Source organism: Ambystoma mexicanum, chromosome 4q (genome assembly GCF_040938575.1).
Source record: "Ambystoma mexicanum isolate Mex_15411 chromosome 4q, UKY_AmexF1_1, whole genome shotgun sequence".
NCBI lineage: Eukaryota > Metazoa > Chordata > Amphibia > Caudata > Ambystomatidae > Ambystoma > Ambystoma mexicanum.
In genome coordinates, this window is record NC_090928.1 from 531,121,678 (window position 1) to 531,146,494 (window position 24,817).

Here is a 24,817-nt window from a genome sequence, read left to right on the forward strand (position 1 = left end):
TTGTGTTTTCTCCACTTTATTTTATAGTAAGATGATACATACTTTTTCTTTTACAGTGAATACATTAAGGTGTGGTATTGCCCCATTACATATCATCCAGACATGCATTCATATATTGCATGTTAACAATGAAAATATTGCAAATATTGTAAAGAGACTTTCAATTTCTATTTTTTTGGTCAAAAAGCACTAAAGTTTTAGCTGTTTTCGCCCAACATAGGGCTCGAACCCAGGACCCTGAGATTAAGAGTCTCATGCTCTACCGACTGAGCTAGCCGGGCTCCTTTGGATGCTTATAGTTTTCTTCCCTATCCCTGCACTGCCGTTTTCCACAGATAGGATGCTGTGTAATCATAGGATCTGGTGGAGTTTGGAAAGAAAATACACATCAGCCAGAGGCAGAAATAGTCTAAGAAAGTATCAAACACAATTACCAGTCAATATCAGAACGCATTGAAGAATATCAGGAAATAGCCGATTAAACCTGTGTGGAAAAAAGTCTTATTTGTGTTTTCTCCACTTTATTTTATAGTAAGATGATACATACTTTTTCTTTTACAGTGAATACATTAAGGTGTGGTATTGCCCCATTACACATCATCCAGACATGCATTCATATATTGCATGTTAACAATGAAAATATTGCAAATATTGTAAAGAGACTTTCAATTTCTATTTTTTTGGTCAAAAAGCACTAAAATATTAGTTGCTTTCGCCCAACGTGGGGCTCGAACCCACGACCCTGAGATTAAGAGTCTCATGCTCTACCGACTGAGCTAGCCGGGCTCCTTTGGATGCCTATAGTTTTCTTCCCTCTCCCTGCACTGCCGCTTTCCACAGATAGGATGCTGTGTAATCATAGGCTCTGGTGGAGTTTGGAAAGAAAATACACATCAGCCAGAGGCAGAAATAGTCTAAGAAAGTATCAAACACAATTACCAGTCAATATCAGAACGCATTGAAGAATATCAGGAAATAGCCGATTAAACCTGTGTGGAAAAAAGTCTTATTTGTGTTTTCTCCACTTTATTTTATAGTAAGATGATACATACTTTTTCTTTTACAGTGAATACATTAAGGTGTGGTATTGCCCCATTACACATCATCCAGACATGCATTCATATATTGCATGTTAACAATGAAAATATTGCAAATATTGTAAAGAGACTTTCAATTTCTATTTTTTTGGTCAAAAAGCACTAAAATTTTAGTTGCTTTCGCCCAATGTGGGGCTCGAACCCAAGACCCTGAGATTAAAAGTCTCATGCGCTACCGACTGAGCAAGCCGGGCTCCTTTGGATGCGCATAGTTTTCTTCCCTATCCCTGCACTGCCATTTTCCACAGATAGGATGTATTTTTTTGGTCAAAAAGCACTACAATTTTAGTTGTGTTCGCCCAACGTGGGGCTCGAACCCACGACCCTGAGATTAAGAGTCTCATGCTCTACCGACTGAGCTAGCCTGGCTCCTTTGGATGCCTATAGTTTTCTTCCCTATCCCTGCACTGCCGTTTTCCACAGATAGGATGCTGTGTAATCATAGGCTCTGGTGGAGTTTGGAAAGAAAATACACATCAGCCAGAGGCAGAAATAGTCTAAGAAAGTATCAAACACAATTACCAGTCAATATCAGAACGCATTGAAGAATATCAGGAAATAGCCGATTAAACCTGTGTGGAAAAAAGTCTTATTTGTGTTTCCTCCACTTTATTTTATAGTAAGATGATACATACTTTTTCTTTTACAGTGAATACATTAAGGTGTGGTATTGCCCCATTACACATCATCCAGACATGCATTCATATATTGCATGTTAACAATGAAAATATTGCAAATATTGTAAAGAGACTTTCAATTTCTATTTTTTTGGTCAAAAAGCACTAAAATTTTAGTTGCTTTCGCCCAACGTGGGGCTCAAACCCACGACCCTGAGATTAAGAGTCTCATGCTCTACCGACTGAGCTAGCCGGGCTCCTTTGGATGCCTATAGTTTTCTTCCCTATCCCTGCACTGCCGCTTTCCACAGATAGGATGCTGTGTAATCATAGGCTCTGGTGGAGTTTGGAAAGAAAATACGCATCAGCCAGAGGCAGAAATAGTCTAAGAGAGTATCAAACACAATTACCAGTCAATATCAGAACGCATTGAAGAATATCAGGAAATAGCCGATTAAACCTGTGTGGAAAAAAGTCTTATTTGTGTTTTCTCCACTTTATTTTATAGTAAGATGATGCATACTTTTTCTTTTACAGTGAATACATTAAGGTATGGTATTGCCCCATTACACATCATCCAGACATGCATTCATATATTGCATGTTAACAATGAAAATATTGCAAATATTGTAAAGAGACTTTCAATTTCTATTTTTTTGGTCAAAAAGCACTAAAATTTTAGTTGTTTTCGCCCAACGTGGGGCTCGAACCCAAGACCCTGAGATTAAAAGTCTCATGCGCTACCGACTGAGCAAGCCGGGCTCCTTTGGATGCGCATAGTTTTCTTCCTTATCCCTGCACTGCCATTTTCCACAGATAGGATGTATTTTTTTGGTCAAAAAGCACTACAATTTTAGTTGTTTTCGCCCAACGTGGGGCTCTCACCCACGACACTGATATTAAGAGTCTCATGCTCTACCGACTGAGCTAGCCGGGCTCCTTTGGATGCCTATAGTTTTCTTCCCTATCCCTGCACTGCCGTTTTCCACAGATAGGATGCTGTGTAATCATAGGCTCTGGTGGAGTTTGGAAAGAAAATACACATCAGCCAGAGGCAGAAATAGTCTAAGAAAGTATCAAACACAATTACCAGTCAATATCAGAACGCATTGAAGAATATCAGGAAATAGCCGATTAAACCTGTGTGGAAAAAAGTCTTATTTGTGTTTTCTCCACTTTATTTTATAGTAAGATGATGCATACTTTTTCTTTTACAGTGAATACATTAAGGTATGGTATTGCCCCATTACACATCATCCAGACATGCATTCATATATTGCATGTTAACAATCAAAATATTGCAAATATTGTAAAGAGACTTTCAATTTCTATTTTTTTGGTCAAAAAGCATTAAAATTTTAGTTGTTTTCGCCCAACGTGGGGCTCGCACCCACGACCCTGAGATTAAGAGTCTCATGCTCTACCGACTGAGCTAGCTGGGCTCCTTTGGATGCCTATAGTTTTCTTCCCTATCCCTGCACTGCCGTTTTCCACAGATAGGATGTATTTTTTTGGTCAAAAAGTACTACAATTTTAGTTGTTTTCGCCCAACGTGGGGCTCGCACCCACGACCCTGAGATTAAGAGTCTCATGCTCTACCGACTGAGCTAGCCGGGCTCCTTTGGATGCCTATAGTTTTCTTCCCTATCCCTGCACTGCCGTTTTCCACAGATAGGATGCTGTGTAATCATAGGCTCTGGTGGAGTTTGGAAAGAAAATACACATCAGCCAGAGGCAGAAATAGTCTAAGAAAGTATCAAACACAATTACCAGTCAATATCAGAACGCATTGAAGAATATCAGGAAATAGCCGATTAAACCTGTGTGGAAAAAAGTCTTATTTGTGTTTTCTCCACTTTATTTTATAGTAAGATGATACATACTTTTTCTTTTACAGTGAATACATTAAGGTGTGGTATTGCCCCATTACATATCATCCAGACATGCATTCATATATTGCATGTTAACAATGAAAATATTGCAAATATTGTAAAGAGACTTTCAATTTCTATTTTTTTGGTCAAAAAGCACTAAAGTTTTAGTTGTTTTCGCCCAACGTAGGGCTTGAACCCATGACCCTGAGATTAAGAGTCTCATGCTCTACCGACTGAGCTAGCCGGGCTCCTTTGGATGCCTATAGTTTTCTTCCCTATCCCTGCACTGCCGCTTTCCACAGATAGGATGCTGTGTAATCATAGGCTCTGGTGGAGTTTGGAAAGAAAATACAGATCAGCCAGAGGCATAAATAGTCTAAGAAAGTATCAAACACAATTACCAGTCAATATCAGAACGCATTGAAGAATATCAGGAAATAGCCGATTAAACCTGTGTGGAAAAAAGTCTTATTTGTTTTTTCTCCACTTTATTTTATAGTAAGATGATGCATACTTTTTCTTTTACAGTGAATACATTAAGGTATGGTATTGCCCCATCACACATCATCCAGACATGCATTCATATATTGCATGTTAACAATGAAAATATTGCAAAGAGACTTTCAATTTCTATTTTTTTGGTCAAGAAGCACTACAATTTTAGTTGTTTTCGCCCAACGTGGGGCTCGAACCCACGACCCTGAGATTAAGAGTCTCATGCTCTACCGACTGAGCTAGCCGGGCTCCTTTGGATGCCTATAGTTTTCTTCCCTATCCCTGCACTGCCGTTTTCCACAGATAGGATGCTGTGTAATCATAGGCTCTGGTGGAGTTTGGAAAGAAAATACACATCAGCCAGAGGCAGAAATAGTCTAAGAAAGTATCAAACACAATTACCAGTCAATATCAGAACGCATTGAAGAATATCAGGAAATAGCCGATTAAACCTGTGTGGAAAAAAGTCTTATTTGTGTTTTCTCCACTTTATTTTATAGTAAGATGATGCATACTTTTTCTTTTACAGTGAATACATTAAGGTATGGTATTGCCCCATTACACATCATCCAGACATGCATTCATATATTGCATGTTAACAATCAAAATATTGCAAATATTGTAAAGAGACTTTCAATTTCTATTTTTTTGGTCAAAAAGCATTAAAATTTTAGTTGTTTTCGCCCAACGTGGGGCTCGCACCCACGACCCTGAGATTAAGAGTCTCTTGCTCTACCGACTGAGCTAGCTGGGCTCCTTTGGATGCCTATAGTTTTCTTCCCTATCCCTGCACTGCCGTTTTCCACAGATAGGATGCTGTGTAATCATAGGCTCTGGTGGAGTTTGGAAAGAAAATACACATCAGCCAGAGGCAGAAATAGTCTAAGAAAGTATCAAACACAATTACCAGTCAATATCAGAACGCATTGAAGAATATCAGGAAATAGCCGATTAAACCTGTGTGGAAAAAAGTCTTATTTGTGTTTTCTCCACTTTATTTTATAGTAAGATGATACATACTTTTTCTTTTACAGTGAATACATTAAGGTGTGGTATTGCCCCATTACATATCATCCAGACATGCATTCATATATTGCATGTTAACAATGAAAATATTGCAAATATTGTAAAGAGACTTTCAATTTCTATTTTTTTGGTCAAAAAGCACTAAAGTTTTAGTTGTTTTCGCCCAACGTAGGGCTCGAACCCAGGACCCTGAGATTAAGAGTCTCATGCTCTACCGACTGAGCTAGCCGGGCTCCTTTGGATGCTTATAGTTTTCTTCCCTATCCCTGCACTGCCGTTTTCCACAGATAGGATGCTGTGTAATCATAGGCTCTGGTGGAGTTTGGAAAGAAAATACACATCAGCCAGAGGCAGAAATAGTCTAAGAAAGTATCAAACACAATTACCAGTCAATATCAGAACGCATTGAAGAATATCAGGAAATAGCCGATTAAACCTGTGTGGAAAAAAGTCTTATTTGTGTTTCCTCCACTTTATTTTATAGTAAGATGATACATACTTTTTCTTTTACAGTGAATACATTAAGGTGTGGTATTGCCCCATTACACATCATCCAGACATGCATTCATATATTGCATGTTAACAATCAAAATATTGCAAATATTGTAAAGAGACTTTCAATTTCTATTTTTTTGGTCAAAAAGCATTAAAATTTTAGTTGTTTTCGCCCAACGTGGGGCTCGCACCCACGACCCTGAGATTAAGAGTCTCTTGCTCTACCGACTGAGCTAGCTGGGCTCCTTTGGATGCCTATAGTTTTCTTCCCTATCCCTGCACTGCCGTTTTCCACAGATAGGATGCTGTGTAATCATAGGCTCTGGTGGAGTTTGGAAAGAAAATACACATCAGCCAGAGGCAGAAATAGTCTAAGAAAGTATCAAACACAATTACCAGTCAATATCAGAACGCATTGAAGAATATCAGGAAATAGCCGATTAAACCTGTGTGGAAAAAAGTCTTATTTGTGTTTTCTCCACTTTATTTTATAGTAAAATGATACATACTTTTTCTTTTACAGTGAATACATTAAGGTGTGGTATTGCCCCATTACATATCATCCAGACATGCATTCATATATTGCATGTTAACAATGAAAATATTGCAAATATTGTAAAGAGACTTTCAATTTCTATTTTTTTGGTCAAAAAGCACTAAAGTTTTAGTTGTTTTCGCCCAACATAGGGCTCGAACCCAGGACCCTGAGATTAAGAGTCTCATGCTCTACCGACTGAGCTAGCCGGGCTCCTTTGGATGCTTATAGTTTTCTTCCCTATCCCTGCACTGCCGTTTTCCACAGATAGGATGCTGTGTAATCATAGGCTCTGGTGGAGTTTGGAAAGAAAATACACATCAGCCAGAGGCAGAAATAGTCTAAGAAAGTATCAAACACAATTACCAGTCAATATCAGAACGCATTGAAGAATATCAGGAAATAGCCGATTAAACCTGTGTGGAAAAAAGTCTTATTTGTGTTTTCTCCACTTTATTTTATAGTAAGATGATACATACTTTTTCTTTTACAGTGAATACATTAAGGTGTGGTATTGCCCCATTACACATCATCCAGACATGCATTCATATATTGCATGTTAACAATCAAAATATTGCAAATATTGTAAAGAGACTTTCAATTTCTATTTTTTTGGTCAAAAAGCACTAAAATTTTAGTTGTTTTCGCCCAACGTGGGGCTCGAACCCACGACCCTGAGATTAAGAGTCTCATGCTCTACCGACTGAGCTAGCCGGGCTCCTTTGGATGCCTATAGTTTTCTTCCCTATCCCTGCACTGCCGCTTTCCACAGATAGGATGCTGTGTAATCATAGGCTCTGGTGGAGTTTGGAAAGAAAATACACATCAGCCAGAGGCAGAAATAGTCTAAGAAAGTATCAAACACAATTACCAGTCAATATCAGAACGCATTGAAGAATATCAGGAAATAGCCGATTAAACCTGTGTGGAAAAAAGTCTTATTTGTGTTTTCTCCACTTTATTTTATAGTAAGATGATGCATACTTTTTCTTTTACAGTGAATACATTAAGGTATGGTATTGCCCCATTACACATCATCCAGACATGCATTCATATATTGCATGTTAACAATGAAAATATTGCAAAGAGACTTTCAATTTCTATTTTTTTGGTCAAAAAGCACTAAAATTTTTGTTGCTTTCGCCCAACGTGGGGCTCAAACCCACGACCCTGAGATTAAGAGTCTCATGCTCTACCGACTGAGCTAGCCGGGCTCCTTTGGATGCCTATAGTTTTCTTCCCTATCCCTGCACTGCCGCTTTCCACAGATAGGATGCTGTGTAATCATAGGCTCTGGTGGAGTTTGGAAAGAAAATACGCATCAGCCAGAGGCAGAAATAGTCTAAGAGAGTATCAAACACAATTACCAGTCAATATCAGAACGCATTGAAGAATATCAGGAAATAGCCGATTAAACCTGTGTGGAAAAAAGTCTTATTTGTGTTTTCTCCACTTTATTTTATAGTAAGATGATGCATACTTTTTCTTTTACAGTGAATACATTAAGGTATGGTATTGCCCCATTACACATCATCCAGACATGCATTCATATATTGCATGTTAACAATGAAAATATTGCAAATATTGTAAAGAGACTTTCAATTTCTATTTTTTTGGTCAAAAAGCACTAAAATTTTAGTTGTTTTCACCAAACGTGAGGCTCGAACCCACAACCCTGAGATTAAGAGTCTCATGCTCTACCGACTGAGCTAGCCGGGCTCTTTTGGATGCCTATAGTTTTCTTCCCTATCCCTGCACTGCCGTTTTCCACAGATAGGATGTATTTTTTTGGTCAAAAAGCACTACAATTTTAGTTGTTTTCACCCAACGTGGGGCTCGAACCCACGACCCTGAGATTAAGAGTCTCATGCTCTACCGACCGAGCTAGCCGGGCTCCTTTGGATGCCTATAGTTTTCTTCCCTATCCCTGCACTGCCGTTTTCCACAGATAGGATGCTGTGTAAACATAGGCTCTGGTGGAGTTTGGAAAGAAAATACACATCAGCCAGAGGCAGAAATAGTCTAAGAAAGTATCAAACACAATTACCAGTCAATATGAGAACGCATTGAAAAATATCAGGAAAAAGCCGATTAAACCTGTGTGGAAAAAAGTCTTATTTGTGTTTTCTCCACTTTATTTTATAGTAAGATGATACATACTTTTTCTTTTACAGTGAATACATTAAGGTGTGGTATTGCCCCATTACACATCATCCAGACATGCATTCATATATTGCATGTTAACAATCAAAATATTGCAAATATTGTAAAGAGACTTTCAATTTCTATTTTTTTGTTCAAAAAGCACTAAAATTTTAGTTGTTTTCGCCCAACGTGGGGCTCGAACCCACGACCCTGAGATTAAAAGTCTCATGCGCTACCGACTGAGCAAGCCGGGCTCCTTTGGATGCCCATAGTTTTCTTCCTTATCCCTGCACTGCCGTTTTCCACAGATAGGATGTATTTTTTTGGTCAAAAAGTACTACAATTTTAGTTGTTTTCGCCCAACGTGGGGCTCGCACCCACGACCCTGATATTAAGAGTCTCATGCTCTACCGACTGAGCTAGCCGGGCTCCTTTGGATGCCTATAGTTTTCTTCCCTATCCCTGCACTGCCGTTTTCCACAGATAGGATGCTGTGTAATCATAGGCTCTGGTGGAGTTTGGAAAGAAAATACACATCAGCCAGAGGCAGAAATAGTCTAAGAAAGTGTCAAACACAATTACCAGTCAATATCAGAACGCATTGAAGAATATCAGGAAATAGCCGATTAAACCTGTGTGGAAAAAAGTCTTATTTGTGTTTTCTCCACTTTATTTTATAGTAAGATGATGCATACTTTTTCTTTTACAGTGAATACATTAAGGTATGGTATTGCCCCATTACACATCATCCAGACATGCATTCATATATTGCATGTTAACAATCAAAATATTGCAAATATTGTAAAGAGACTTTCAATTTCTATTTTTTTGGTCAAAAAGCATTAAAATTTTAGTTGTTTTCGCCCAACGTGGGGCTCGCACCCACGACCCTGAGATTAAGAGTCTCTTGCTCTACCGACTGAGCTAGCTGGGCTCCTTTGGATGCCTACAGTTTTCTTCCCTATCCCTGCACTGCCGTTTTCCACAGATAGGATGCTGTGTAATCATAGGCTCTGGTGGAGTTTGGAAAGAAAATACACATCAGCCAGAGGCAGAAATAGTCTAAGAAAGTATCAAACACAATTACCAGTCAATATCAGAACGCATTGAAGAATATCAGGAAATAGCCGATTAAACCTGTGTGGAAAAAAGTCTTATTTGTGTTTTCTCCACTTTATTTTATAGTAAGATGATACATACTTTTTCTTTTACAGTGAATACATTAAGGTGTGGTATTACCCCATTACATATCATCCAGACATGCATTCATATATTGCATGTTAACAATGAAAATATTGCAAATATTGTAAAGAGACTTTCAATTTCTATTTTTTTGGTCAAAAAGCACTAAAGTTTTAGTTGTTTTCGCCCAACGTAGGGCTCGAACCCAGGACCCTGAGATTAAGAGTCTCATGCTCTACCGACTGAGCTAGCCGGGCTCCTTTGGATGCTTATAGTTTTCTTCCCTATCCCTGCACTGCCGTTTTCCACAGATAGGATGCTGTGTAATCATAGGCTCTGGTGGAGTTTGGAAAGAAAATACACATCAGCCAGAGGCAGAAATAGTCTAAGAAAGTATCAAACACAATTACCAGTCAATATCAGAACGCATTGAAGAATATCAGGAAATAGCCGATTAAACCTGTGTGGAAAAAAGTCTTATTTGTGTTTCCTCCACTTTATTTTATAGTAAGATGATACATACTTTTTCTTTTACAGTGAATACATTAAGGTGTGGTATTGCCCCATTACACATCATCCAGACATGCATTCATATATTGCATGTTAACAATCAAAATATTGCAAATATTGTAAAGAGACTTTCAATTTCTATTTTTTTGGTCAAAAAGCATTAAAATTTTAGTTGTTTTCGCCCAACGTGGGGCTCGCACCCACGACCCTGAGATTAAGAGTCTCTTGCTCTACCGACTGAGCTAGCTGGGCTCCTTTGGATGCCTATAGTTTTCTTCCCTATCCCTGCACTGCCGTTTTCCACAGATAGGATGTATTTTTTTGGTCAAAAAGTACTACAATTTTAGTTGTTTTCGCCCAACGTGGGGCTCGCACCCACGACCCTGATATTAAGAGTCTCATGCTCTACCGACTGAGCTAGCCGGGCTCCTTTGGATGCCTATAGTTTTCTTCCCTATCCCTGCACTGCCGTTTTCCACAGATAGGATGCTGTGTAATCATAGGCTCTGGTGGAGTTTGGAAAGAAAATACACATCAGCCAGAGGCAGAAATAGTCTAAGAAAGTATCAAACACAATTACCAGTCAATATCAGAACGCATTGAAGAATATCAGGAAATAGCCGATTAAACCTGTGTGGAAAAAAGTCTTATTTGTGTTTCCTCCACTTTATTTTATAGTAAGATGATACATACTTTTTCTTTTACAGTGAATACATTAAGGTGTGGTATTGCCCCATTACACATCATCCAGACATGCATTCATATATTGCATGTTAACAATCAAAATATTGCAAATATTGTAAAGAGACTTTCAATTTCTATTTTTTTGTTCAAAAAGCATTAAAATTTTAGTTGTTTTCGCCCAACGTGGGGCTCGCACCCACGACCCTGAGATTAAGAGTCTCTTGCTCTACCGACTGAGCTAGCTGGGCTCCTTTGGATGCCTACAGTTTTCTTCCCTATCCCTGCACTGCCGTTTTCCACAGATAGGATGCTGTGTAATCATAGGCTCTGGTGGAGTTTGGAAAGAAAATACACATCAGCCAGAGGCAGAAATAGTCTAAGAAAGTATCAAACACAATTACCAGTCAATATCAGAACGCATTGAAGAATATCAGGAAATAGCCGATTAAACCTGTGTGGAAAAAAGTCTTATTTGTGTTTTCTCCACTTTATTTTATAGTAAGATGATACATACTTTTTCTTTTACAGTGAATACATTAAGGTGTGGTATTGCCCCATTACATATCATCCAGACATGCATTCATATATTGCATGTTAACAATGAAAATATTGCAAATATTGTAAAGAGACTTTCAATTTCTATTTTTTTGGTCAAAAAGCACTAAAGTTTTAGTTGTTTTCGCCCAACGTAGGGATCGAACCCAGGACCCTGAGATTAAGAGTCTCATGCTCTACCGACTGAGCTAGCCGGGCTCCTTTGGATGCTTATAGTTTTCTTCCCTATCCCTGCACTGCCGTTTTCCACAGATAGGATGCTGTGTAATCATAGGCTCTGGTGGAGTTTGGAAAGAAAATACACATCAGCCAGAGGCAGAAATAGTCTAAGAAAGTATCAAACACAATTACCAGTCAATATCAGAACGCATTGAAGAATATCAGGAAATAGCCGATTAAACCTGTGTGGAAAAAAGTCTTATTTGTGTTTCCTCCACTTTATTTTATAGTAAGATGATACATACTTTTTCTTTTACAGTGAATACATTAAGGTGTGGTATTGCCCCATTACACATCATCCAGACATGCATTCATATATTGCATGTTAACAATCAAAATATTGCAAATATTGTAAAGAGACTTTCAATTTCTATTTTTTTGGTCAAAAAGCATTAAAATTTTAGTTGTTTTCGCCCAACGTGGGGCTCGCACCCACGACCCTGAGATTAAGAGTCTCTTGCTCTACCGACTGAGCTAGCTGGGCTCCTTTGGATGCCTATAGTTTTCTTCCCTATCCCTGCACTGCCGTTTTCCACAGATAGGATGTATTTTTTTGGTCAAAAAGTACTACAATTTTAGTTGTTTTCGCCCAACGTGGGGCTCGAACCCACGACCCTGAGATTAAGAGTCTCATGCTCTACCGACTGAGCTAGCCGGGCTCCTTTGGATGCCTATAGTTTTCTTCCCTATCCCTGCACTGCCGTTTTCCACAGATAGGATGCTGTGTAATCATAGGCTCTGGTGGAGTTTGGAAAGAAAATACACATCAGCCAGAGGCAGAAATAGTCTAAGAAAGTATCAAACACAATTACCAGTCAATATCAGAACGCATTGAAGAATATCAGGAAATAGCCGATTAAACCTGTGTGGAAAAAAGTCTTATTTGTGTTTTCTCCACTTTATTTTATAGTAAGATGATACATACTTTTTCTTTTACAGTGAATACATTAAGGTGTGGTATTGCCCCATTACATATCATCCAGACATGCATTCATATATTGCATGTTAACAATGAAAATATTGCAAATATTGTAAAGAGACTTTCAATTTCTATTTTTTTGGTCAAAAAGCACTAAAATTTTAGTTGTTTTCGCCCAACGTGGGGCTCGAACCCACGACCCTGAGATTAAGAGTCTCATGCTCTACCGACTGAGCTAGCCGGGCTCCTTTGGATGCCTATAGTTTTCTTCCCTATCCCTGCACTGCCGCTTTCCACAGATAGGATGCTGTGTAATCATAGGCTCTGGTGGAGTTTGGAAAGAAAATACACATCAGCCAGAGGCAGAAATAGTCTAAGAAAGTATCAAACACAATTACCAGTCAATATCAGAACGCATTGAAGAATATCAGGAAATAGCCGATTAAACCTGTGTGGAAAAAAGTCTTATTTGTGTTTTCTCCACTTTATTTTATAGTAAGATGATGCATACTTTTTCTTTTACAGTGAATACATTAAGGTATGGTATTGCCCCATTACACATCATCCAGACATGCATTCATATATTGCATGTTAACAATGAAAATATTGCAAAGAGACTTTCAATTTCTATTTTTTTGGTCAAAAAGCACTACAATTTTAGTTGTTTTCGCCCAACGTGGGGCTCGAACCCACGACCCTGAGATTAAGAGTCTCATGCTCTACCGACTGAGCTAGCCGGGCTCCTTTGGATGCCTATAGTTTTCTTCCCTATCCCTGCACTGCCGTTTTCCACAGATAGGATGCTGTGTAATCATAGGCTCTGGTGGAGTTTGGAAAGAAAATACACATCAGCCAGAGGCAGAAATAGTCTAAGAAAGTATCAAACACAATTACCAGTCAATATCAGAACGCATTGAAGAATATCAGGAAATAGCCGATTAAACCTGTGTGGAAAAAAGTCTTATTTGTGTTTTCTCCACTTTATTTTATAGTAAGATGATGCATACTTTTTCTTTTACAGTGAATACATTAAGGTATGGTATTGTCCCATTACACATCATCCAGACATGCATTCATATATTGCATGTTAACAATGAAAATATTGCAAATATTGTAAAGAGACTTTCAATTTCTATTTTTTTGGTCAAAAAGCACTAAAATTTTAGTTGCTTTCGCCCAACGTGGGGCTCAAACCCACGACCCTGAGATTAAGAGTCTCATGCTCTACCGACTGAGCTAGCCGGGCTCCTTTGGATGCCTATAGTTTTCTTCCCTATCCCTGCACTGCCGCTTTCCACAGATAGGATGCTGTGTAATCATAGGCTCTGGTGGAGTTTGGAAAGAAAATACGCATCAGCCAGAGGCAGAAATAGTCTAAGAGAGTATCAAACACAATTACCAGTCAATATCAGAACGCATTGAAGAATATCAGGAAATAGCCGATTAAACCTGTGTGGAAAAAAGTCTTATTTGTGTTTTCTCCACTTTATTTTATAGTAAGATGATGCATACTTTTTCTTTTACAGTGAATACATTAAGGTATGGTATTGCCCCATTACACATCATCCAGACATGCATTCATATATTGCATGTTAACAATGAAAATATTGCAAATATTGTAAAGAGACTTTCAATTTCTATTTTTTTGGTCAAAAAGCACTAAAATTTTAGTTGTTTTCGCCCAACGTGAGGCTCGAACCCACCACCCTGAGATTAAGAGTCTCATGCTCTACCGACTGAGCTAGCCGGGCTCTTTTGGATGCCTATAGTTTTCTTCCCTATCCCTGCACTGCCGTTTTCCACAGATAGGATGTATTTTTTTGGTCAAAAAGCACTACAATTTTAGTTGTTTTCGCCCAACGTGGGGCTCGAACCCACGACCCTGAGATTAAGAGTCTCATGCTCTACCGACCGAGCTAGCCGGGCTCCTTTGGATGCCTATAGTTTTCTTCCCTATCCCTGCACTGCCGTTTTCCACAGATAGGATGCTGTGTAATCATAGGCTCTGGTGGAGTTTGGAAAGAAAATACACATCAGCCAGAGGCAGAAATAGTCTAAGAAAGTATCAAACACAATTACCAGTCAATATGAGAACGCATTGAAGAATATCAGGAAAAAGCTGATTAAACCTGTGTGGAAAAAAGTCTTATTTGTGTTTTCTCCACTTTATTTTATAGTAAGATGATACATACTTTTTCTTTTACAGTGAATACATTAAGGTGTGGTATTGCCCCATTACACATCATCCAGACATGCATTCATATATTGCATGTTAACAATCAAAATATTGCAAATATTGTAAAGAGACTTTCAATTTCTATTTTTTTGGTCAAAAAGCACTAAAATTTTAGTTGTTTTCGCCCAACGTGGGGCTCGCACCCACGACCCTGAGATTAAGAGTCTCATGCTCTACCGACTGAGCTAGCTGGGCTCCTTTGGATGCCTATAGTTTTCTTCCCTATCCCTGCACTGCCGTTTTCCACAGATAGGATGTATTTTTTTGGTCAAAAAGTACTACAATTTTAGTTGTTTTCGCCCAACGTGGGGCTCGCACCCACGACCCTGAGATTAAGAGTCTCATGCTCTACCGACTGAGCTAGCCGGGCTCCTTTGGATGCCTATAGTTTTCTTCCCTATCACTGCACTGCCGTTTTCCACAGATAGGATGCTGTGTAATCATAGGCTCTGGTGGAGTTTGGAAAGAAAATACACATCAGCCAGAGGCAGAAATAGTCTAAGAAAGTATCAAACACAATTACCAGTCAATATCAGAACGCATTGAAGAATATCAGGAAATAGCCGATTAAACCTGTGTGGAAAAAAGTCTTATTTGTGTTTTCTCCACTTTATTTTATAGTAAGATGATACATACTTTTTCTTTTACAGTGAATACATTAAGGTGTGGTATTGCCCCATTACATATCATCCAGACATGCATTCATATATTGCATGTTAACAATGAAAATATTGCAAATATTGTAAAGAGACTTTCAATTTCTATTTTTTTGGTCAAAAAGCACTAAAGTTTTAGTTGTTTTCGCCCAACGTAGGGCTCGAACCCATGACCCTGAGATTAAGAGTCTCATGCTCTACCGACTGAGCTAGCCGGGCTCCTTTGGATGCTTATAGTTTTCTTCCCTATCCCTGCACTGCCGTTTTCCACAGATAGGATGCTGTGTAATCATAGGCTCTGGTGGAGTTTGGAAAGAAAATACACATCAGCCAGAGGCAGAAATAGTCTAAGAAAGTATCAAACACAATTACCAGTCAATATCAGAACGCATTGAAGAATATCAGGAAATAGCCGATTAAACCTGTGTAGAAAAAAGTCTTATTTGTGTTTTCTCCACTTTATTTTATAGTAAGATGATACATACTTTTTCTTTTACAGTGAATACATTAAGGTGTGGTATTGCCCCATTACACATCATCCAGACATGCATTCATATATTGCATGTTAACAATCAAAATATTGCAAATATTGTAAAGAGACTTTCAATTTCTATTTTTTTGGTCAAAAAGCACTAAAATTTTAGTTGTTTTCGCCCAACGTGGGGCTCGAACCAATGACCCTGAGATTAAGAGTCTCATGCTCTACCGACTGAGCTAGCCGGGCTCCTTTGGATGCCTATAGTTTTCTTCCCTATCCCTGCACTGCCGCTTTCCACAGATAGGATGCTGTGTAATCATAGGCTCTGGTGGAGTTTGGAAAGAAAATACAGATCAGCCAGAGGCATAAATAGTCTAAGAAAGTATCAAACACAATTACCAGTCAATATCAGAACGCATTGAAGAATATCAGGAAATAGCCGATTAAACCTGTGTGGAAAAAAGTCTTATTTGTTTTTTCTCCACTTTATTTTATAGTAAGATGATGCATACTTTTTCTTTTACAGTGAATACATTAAGGTATGGTATTGCCCCATTACACATCATCCAGACATGCATTCATATATTGCATGTTAACAATGAAAATATTGCAAAGAGACTTTCAATTTCTATTTTTTTGGTCAAGAAGCACTACAATTTTAGTTGTTTTCGCCCAACGTGGGGCTCGAACCCACGACCCTGAGATTAAGAGTCTCATGCTCTACCGACTGAGCTAGCCGGGCTCCTTTGGATGCCTATAGTTTTCTTCCCTATCCCTGCACTGCCGTTTTCCACAGATAGGATGCTGTGTAATCATAGGCTCTGGTGGAGTTTGGAAAGAAAATACACATCAGCCAGAGGCAGAAATAGTCTAAGAAAGTATCAAACACAATTACCAGTCAATATCAGAACGCATTGAAGAATATCAGGAAATAGCCGATTAAACCTGTGTGGAAAAAAGTCTTATTTGTGTTTTCTCCACTTTATTTTATAGTAAGATGATGCATACTTTTTCTTTTACAGTGAATACATTAAGGTATGGTATTGCCCCATTACACATCATCCAGACATGCATTCATATATTGCATGTTAACAATCAAAATATTGCAAATATTGTAAAGAGACTTTCAATTTCTATTTTTTTGGTCAAAAAGCATTAAAATTTAAATTGTTTTCGCCCAACGTGGGGCTCGCACGCACGACCCTGAGATTAAGAGTCTCTTGCTCTACCGACTGAGCTAGCTGGGCTCCTTTGGATGCCTATAGTTTTCTTCCCTATCCCTGCACTGCCGTTTTCCACAGATAGGATGCTGTGTAATCATAGGCTCTGGTGGAGTTTGGAAAGAAAATACACATCAGCCAGAGGCAGAAATAGTCTAAGAAAGTATCAAACACAATTACCAGTCAATATCAGAACGCATTGAAGAATATCAGGAAATAGCCGATTAAACCTGTGTGGAAAAAAGTCTTATTTGTGTTTTCTCCACTTTATTTTATAGTAAGATGATACATACTTTTTCTTTTACAGTGAATACATTAAGGTGTGGTATTGCCCCATTACATATCATCCAGACATGCATTCATATATTGCATGTTAACAATGAAAATATTGCAAATATTGTAAAGAGACTTTCAATTTCTATTTTTTTGGTCAAAAAGCACTAAAGTTTTAGTTGTTTTCGCCCAACGTAGGGCTCGAACCCAGGACCCTGAGATTAAGAGTCTCATGCTCTACCGACTGAGCTAGCCGGGCTCCTTTGGATGCTTATAGTTTTCTTCCCTATCCCTGCACTGCCGTTTTCCACAGATAGGATGCTGTGTAATCATAGGCTCTGGTGGAGTTTGGAAAGAAAATACACATCAGCCAGAGGCAGAAATAGTCTAAGAAAGTATCAAACACAATTACCAGTCAATATCAGAACGCATTGAAGAATATCAGGAAATAGCCGATTAAACCTGTGTGGAAAAAAGTCTTATTTGTGTTTCCTCCACTTTATTTTATAGTAAGATGATACATACTTTTTCTTTTACAGTGAATACATTAAGGTGTGGTATTGCCCCATTACACATCATCCAGACATGCATTCATATATTGCATGTTAACAATCAAAATATTGCAAATATTGTAAAGAGACTTTCAATTTCTATTTTTTTGGTCAAAAAGCATTAAAATTTTAGTTGTTTTCGCCCAACGTGGGGCTCGCACCCACGACCCTGAGATTAAGAGTCTCTTGCTCTACCGACTGAGCTAGCTGGGCTCCTTTGGATGCCTATAGTTTTCTTCCCTATCCCTGCACTGCCGTTTTCCACAGATAGGATGTATTTTTTTGGTCAAAAAGTACTACAATTTTAGTTGTTTTTGCCCAACGTGGGGCTCGAACCCACGACCCTGAGATTAAGAGTCTCATGCTCTACCGACTGAGCTAGCCGGGCTCCTTTGGATGCCTATAGTTTTCTTCCCTATCCCTGCACTGCCGTTTTCCACAGATAGGATGCTGTGTAATCATAGGCTCTGGTGGAGTTTGGAAAGAAAATACACATCAGCCAGAGGCAGAAATAGTCTAAGAAAGTATCAAACACAATTACCAGTCAATATCAGAACGCATTGAAGAATATCAGGAAATAGCCGATTAAACCTGTGTGGAAAAAAGTCTTATTTGTGTTTTCTCCACTTTATTTTATAGTAAGATGATACATACTTTTTCTTTTACAGTGAATACATTAAGGTGTGGTATTGCCCCATTACATATCATCCAGACATGCATTCATATATTGCATGTTAACAATGAAAATATTGCAAATATTGTAAAGAGACTTTCAATTTCTATTTTTTTGGTCAAAAAGCACTAAAGTTTTAGTTGTTTTCGCCCAACATAGGGCTCGAACCCAGGACCCTGAGATTAAGAGTCTCATGCTCTACCGACTGAGCTAGCCGGGCTCCTTTGGATGCTTATAGTTTTCTTCCCTATCCCTGCACTGCCGTTTTCCACAGATAGGATGCTGTGTAATCATAGGCTCTGGTGGAGTTTGGAAAGAAAATACACATCAGCCAGAGGCAGAAATAGTCTAAGAAAGTATCAAACACAATTACCAGTCAATATCAGAACGCATTGAAGAATATCAGGAAATAGCCGATTAAGCCTGTGTGGAAAAAAGTCTTATTTGTGTTTTCTCCACTTTATTTTATAGTAAGATGATACATACTTTTTCTTTTACAGTGAATACATTAAGGTGTGGTATTGCCCCATTACACATCATCCAGACATGCATTCATATATTGCATGTTAACAATCAAAATATTGCAAATATTGTAAAGAGACTTTCAATTTCTATTTTTTTGGTCAAAAAGCACTAAAGTTTTAGTTGTTTTCGCCCAACGTAGGGCTCGAACCCAGGACCCTGAGATTAAGAGTCTCATGCTCTACCGACTGAGCTAGCCGGGCTCCTTTGGATGCTTATAGTTTTCTTCCCTATCCCTGCACTGCCGTTTTCCACAGATAGGATGCTGTGTAATCATAGGCTCTGGTGGAGTTTGGAAAGAAAATACACATCAGCCAGAGGCAGAAATAGTCTAAGAAAGTATCAAACACAATTACCAGTCAATATCAGAACGCATTGAAGAATATCAGGAAATAGCCGATTAAACCTGTGTGGAAAAAAGTCTTATTTGTGTTTCCTCCACTTTATTTTATAGTAAGATGATACATACTTTTTCTTTTACAGTGAATACATTAAGGTGTGGTATTGCCCCATTACATATCATCCAGACATGCATTCATATATTGCATGTTAACAATGAAAATATTGCAAATATTGTAAAGAGACTTTCAATTTCTATTTTTTTGGTCAAAAAGCACTAAAGTTTTAGTTGTTTTCGCCCAACATAGGGCTCGAACCCAGGACCCTGAGATTAAGAGTCTCATGCGCTACCGACTGAGCTAGCCGGGCTCCTTTGGATGCTTATAGTTTTCTTCCCTATCCCTGCACTGCCGTTTTCCACAGATAGGATGCTGTGTAATCATAGGCTCTGGTGGAGTTTGGAAAGAAAATACACATCAGCCAGAGGCAGAAATAGTCTAAGAAAGTATCAAACACAATTACCAGTCAATATCAGAACGCATTGAAGAATATCAGGAAATAGCCGATTAAGCCTGTGTGGAAAAAAGTCTTATTTGTGTTTTCTCCACTTTATTTTATAGTAAGATGATACAAACTTTTTCTTTTACAGTGAATACATTAAGGTATGGTATTGTCCCATTACACATCATCCAGACATGCATTCATATATTGCATGTTAACAATCAAAATATTGCAAATATTGTAAAGAGACTTTCAATTTCTATTTTTTTGGTCAAAAAGCACTAAAATTTTAGTTGTTTTCGTCCAACGTGGGGCTCGAACCCACGACCCTGAGATTAAGAGTCTCATGCTCTACCGACTGAGCTAGCCGGGCTCCTTTGGATGCCTATAGTTTTCTTCCCTATCCCTGCACTGCCGTTTTCCACAGATAGGATGTATTTTTTTGGTCAAAAAGTACTACAATTTTAGTTGTTTTCGCCCAACGTGGGGCTCGAACCCACGACCCTGAGATTAAGAGTCTCATGCTCTACCGACTGAGCTAGCCGGGCTCCTTTGGATGCCTATAGTTTTCTTCCCTATCCCTGCACTGCCGTTTTCCACAGATAGGATGCTGTGTAATCATAGGCTCTGGTGGAGTTTGGAAAGAAAATACACATCAGCCAGAGGCAGAAATAGTCTAAGAAAGTATCAAACACAATTACCAGTCAATATCAGAACGCATTGAAGAATATCAGGAAATAGCCGATTAAACCTGTGTGGAAAAAAGTCTTATTTGTGTTTTCTCCATTTTATTTTATAGTAAGATGATACATACTTTTTCTTTTACAGTGAATACATTAAGGTGTGGTATTGCCCCATTACATATCATCCAGACATGCATTCATATATTGCATGTTAACAATGAAAATAATCCAAATATTGTAAAGAGACTTTCAATTTCTATTTTTTTGGTCAAAAAGCACTAAAGTTTTAGTTGTTTTCGCCCAACGTAGGGCTCGAACCCACGACCCGGAGATTAAGAGTCTCATGCTCTAGCGACTGAGCTAGCCGGGCCCCTTTGGATGCTTATAGTTTTCTTCCTTATCCCTGCACTGCCGTTTTCCACAGATAGGATGCTGTGTAATCATAGGCTCTGGTGGAGTTTGGAAAGAAAATACACATCAGCCAGAGGCAGAAATAGTCTAAGAAAGTATCAAACACAATTACCAGTCAATATCAGAACGCATTGAAGAATATCAGGAAATAGCCGATTAAACCTGTGTGGAAAAAAGTCTTATTTGTGTTTTCTCCACTTTATTTTATAGTAAGATGATACATACTTTTTCTTTTACAGTGAATACATTAAGGTGTGGTATTGCCCCATTACACATCATCCAGACATGCATTCATATATTGCATGTTAACAATCAAAATATTGCAAATATTGTAAAGAGACTTTCAATTTCTATTTTTTTGGTCAAAAAGCACTAAAATTTTAGTTGTTTTCGCCCAACGTGGGGCTCGAACCCACGACCCTGAGATTAAGAGTCTCATGCTCTACCGACTGAGCTAGCCGGGCTCCTTTGGATGCCTATAGTTTTCTTCCCTATCCCTGCACTGCCGCTTTCCACAGATAGGATGCTGTGTAATCATAGGCTCTGGTGGAGTTTGGAAAGAAAATACACATCAGCCAGAGGCATAAATAGTCTAAGAAAGTATCAAACACAATTACCAGTCAATATCAGAACGCATTGAAGAATATCAGGAAATAGCCGATTAAACCTGTGTGGAAAAAAGTCTTATTTGTTTTTTCTCCACTTTATTTTATAGTAAGATGATGCATACTTTTTCTTTTACAGTGAATATATTAAGGTATGGTATTGCCCCATTACACATCATCCAGACATGCATTCATATATTGCATGTTAACAATGAAAATATTGCAAAGAGACTTTCAATTTCTATTTTTTTGGTCAAAAAGCACTACAATTTTAGTTGTTTTCGCCCAACGTGGGGCTCGAACCCACGACCCTGAGATTAAGAGTCTCATGCTCTACCGACTGAGCTAGCCGGGCTCCTTTGGATGCCTATAGTTTTCTTCCCTATCCCTGCACTGCCGTTTTCCACAGATAGGATGCTGTGTAATCATAGGCTCTGGTGGAGTTTGGAAAGAAAATACACATCAGCCAGAGGCAGAAATAGTCTAAGAAAGTATCAAACACAATTACCAGTCAATATCAGAACGCATTGAAGAATATCAGGAAATAGCCGATTAAACCTGTGTGGAAAAAAGTCTTATTTGTGTTTTCTCCACTTTATTTTATAGTAAGATGATGCATACTTTTTCTTTTACAGTGAATACATTAAGGTATGGTATTGTCCCATTACACATCATCCAGACATGCATTCATATATTGCATGTTAACAATCAAAATATTGCAAATATTGTAAAGAGACTTTCAATTTCTATTTTTTTGGTCAAAAAGCATTAAAATTTTAGTTGTTTTCGCCAAACGTGGGGCTCGCACCCACAACCCTGAGATTAAGAGTCTCATGCTCTACCGACTGAGCTAGCCGGGCTCCTTTGGATGCCTATAGTTTTCTTCCCTATCCCTGCACTGCCGTTTTCCACAGATAGGATGTATTTTTTTGGTCAAAAAGTACTACAATTTTAGTTGTTTTCGCCCAACGTGGGGCTCGAACCCACGACCCTGAGATTAAGAGTCTCATGCTCTACCGACTGAGCTAGCCGGGCTCCTTTGGATGCCTATAGTTTTCTTCCCTATCCCTGCACTGCCGTTTTCCACAGATAGGATGCTGTGTAATCATAGGCTCTGGTGGAGTTTGGAAAGAAAATACACATCAGCCAGAGGCAGAAATAGTCTAAGAAAGTATCAAACACAATTACCAGTCAATATCAGAACGCATTGAAGAATATCAGGAAATAGCCGATTAAACCTGTGTGGAAAAAAGTCTTATTTGTGTTTTCTCCACTTTATTTTATAGTAAGATGATACATACTTTTTCTTTTACAGTGAATACATTAAGATGTGGTATTGCCCCATTACACATCATCCAGACATGCATTCATATATTGCATGTTAACAATCAAAATATTGCAAATATTGTAAAGAGACTTTCAATTTCTATTTTTTTGGTCAAAAAGCACTAAAATTTTAGTTGTTTTCGCCCAACGTGGGGCTCGAACCCACGACCCTGAGACTAAGAGTCTCATGCTCTACCGACTGAGCTAGCCAGGCTCCTTTGGATGCCTATAGTTTTCTTCCCTATCCCTGCACTGCCGTTTTCCACAGATAGGATGTATTTTTTTGGTCAAAAAGCACTACAATTTTAGTTGTTTTCGCCAAACGAGGGGCTCGAACCCACGACCCTGAGATTAAGAGTCTCATGCTCTACCGACCGAGCTAGCCGGGCTCCTTTGGATGCCTATAGTTTTCTTCCCTACCCCTGCACTGCCGTTTACCACAGATAGGATGCTGTGTAATCATAGGCTCTGGTGGAGTTTGGAAAGAAAATACACATCAGCCAGAGGCAGAAATAGTCTAAGAAAGTATCAAACACAATTACCAGTCAATATCAGAACGCATTGAAGAATATCAGGAAATAGCCGATTAAACCTGTGTGGAAAAAAGTCTTATTTGTGTTTTCTCCACTTTATTTTATAGTAAGATGATACATACTTTTTCTTTTACAGTGAATACATTAAGGTGTGGTATTGCCCCATTACATATCATCCAGACATGCATTCATATATTGCATGTTAACAATGAAAATATTGCAAATATTGTAAAGAGACTTTCAATTTCTATTTTTTTGGTCAAAAAGCACTAAAGTTCTAGTTGTTTTCGCCCAACGTAGGGCTCGAACCCACGACCCTGAGATTAAGAGTCTCATGCTCTACCGACTGAGCTAGCCGGGCTCCTTTGAATGCCTATAGTTTTCTTCCCTATCCTTGCACTGCCGTTTTCCACAGATAGGATGCTGTGTAATCATAGGCTCTGGTGGAGTTTGGAAAGAAAATACACATCAGCCAGAGGCAGAAATAGTCTAAGAAAGTATCAAACACAATTACCAGTCAATATCAGAACGCATTGAAGAATATCAGGAAATAGCCGATTAAACCTGTGTGGAAAAATGTCTTATTTGTGTTTTCTCCACTTTATTTTATAGTAAGATGATACATACTTTTACTTTTACAGTGAATACATTAAGGTGTGGTATTGCCCCATTACACATCATCCAGACATGCATTCATATATTGCATGTTAACAATCAAAATATTGCAAATATTGTAAAGAGACTTTCAATTTCTATTTTTTTGGTCAAAAAGCATTAAAATTTTAGTTGTTTTCGCCCAACGTGGGGCTCGCACCCACGACCCTGAGATTAAGAGTCTCTTGCTCTACCGACTGAGCTAGCTGGGCTCCTTTGGATGCCTATAGTTTTCTTCCCTATCCCTGCACTGCCATTTTCCACAGATAGGATGCTGTGTAATCATAGGCTCTGGTGGAGTTTGGAAAGAAAATACACATCAGCCAGAGGCAGAAATAGTCTAAGAAAGTATCAAACACAATTACCAGTCAATATCAGAACGCATTGAAGAATATCAGGAAATAGCCGATTAAACCTGTGTGGAAAAAAGTCTTATTTGTGTTTTCTCCACTTTATTTTATAGTAAGATGATACATACTTTTTCTTTTACAGTGAATACATTAAGGTGTGGTATTGCCCCATTACATATCATCCAGACATGCATTCATATATTGCATGTTAACAATGAAAATATTGCAAATATTGTAAAGAGACTTTCAATTTCTATTTTTTTGGTCAAAAAGCACTAAAGTTTTAGTTGTTTTCGCCCAACGTAGGGCTCGAACCCACGACCCTGAGATTAAGAGTCTCATGCTCTACCGACTGAGCTAGCCGGGCTCCTTTGGATGCTTATAGTTTTCTTCCCTATCCCTGCACTGCCGTTTTCCACAGATAGGATGCTGTGTAATCATAGGCTCTGGTGG

General features: G+C 38.6%; 1 non-coding gene across 1 annotated transcript; it reads right to left on the reverse strand.

The window, feature by feature from the left end:
* Positions 1–18,082: 18,082 nt before the first annotated feature.
* TRNAK-CUU (transfer RNA lysine (anticodon CUU)) lies at positions 18,083–18,155 on the reverse strand. Its single transcript has one exon. It is a non-coding gene; the product is annotated as a tRNA-Lys (tRNA).
* Between the last annotated feature and the right edge of the window lie 6,662 nt (positions 18,156–24,817).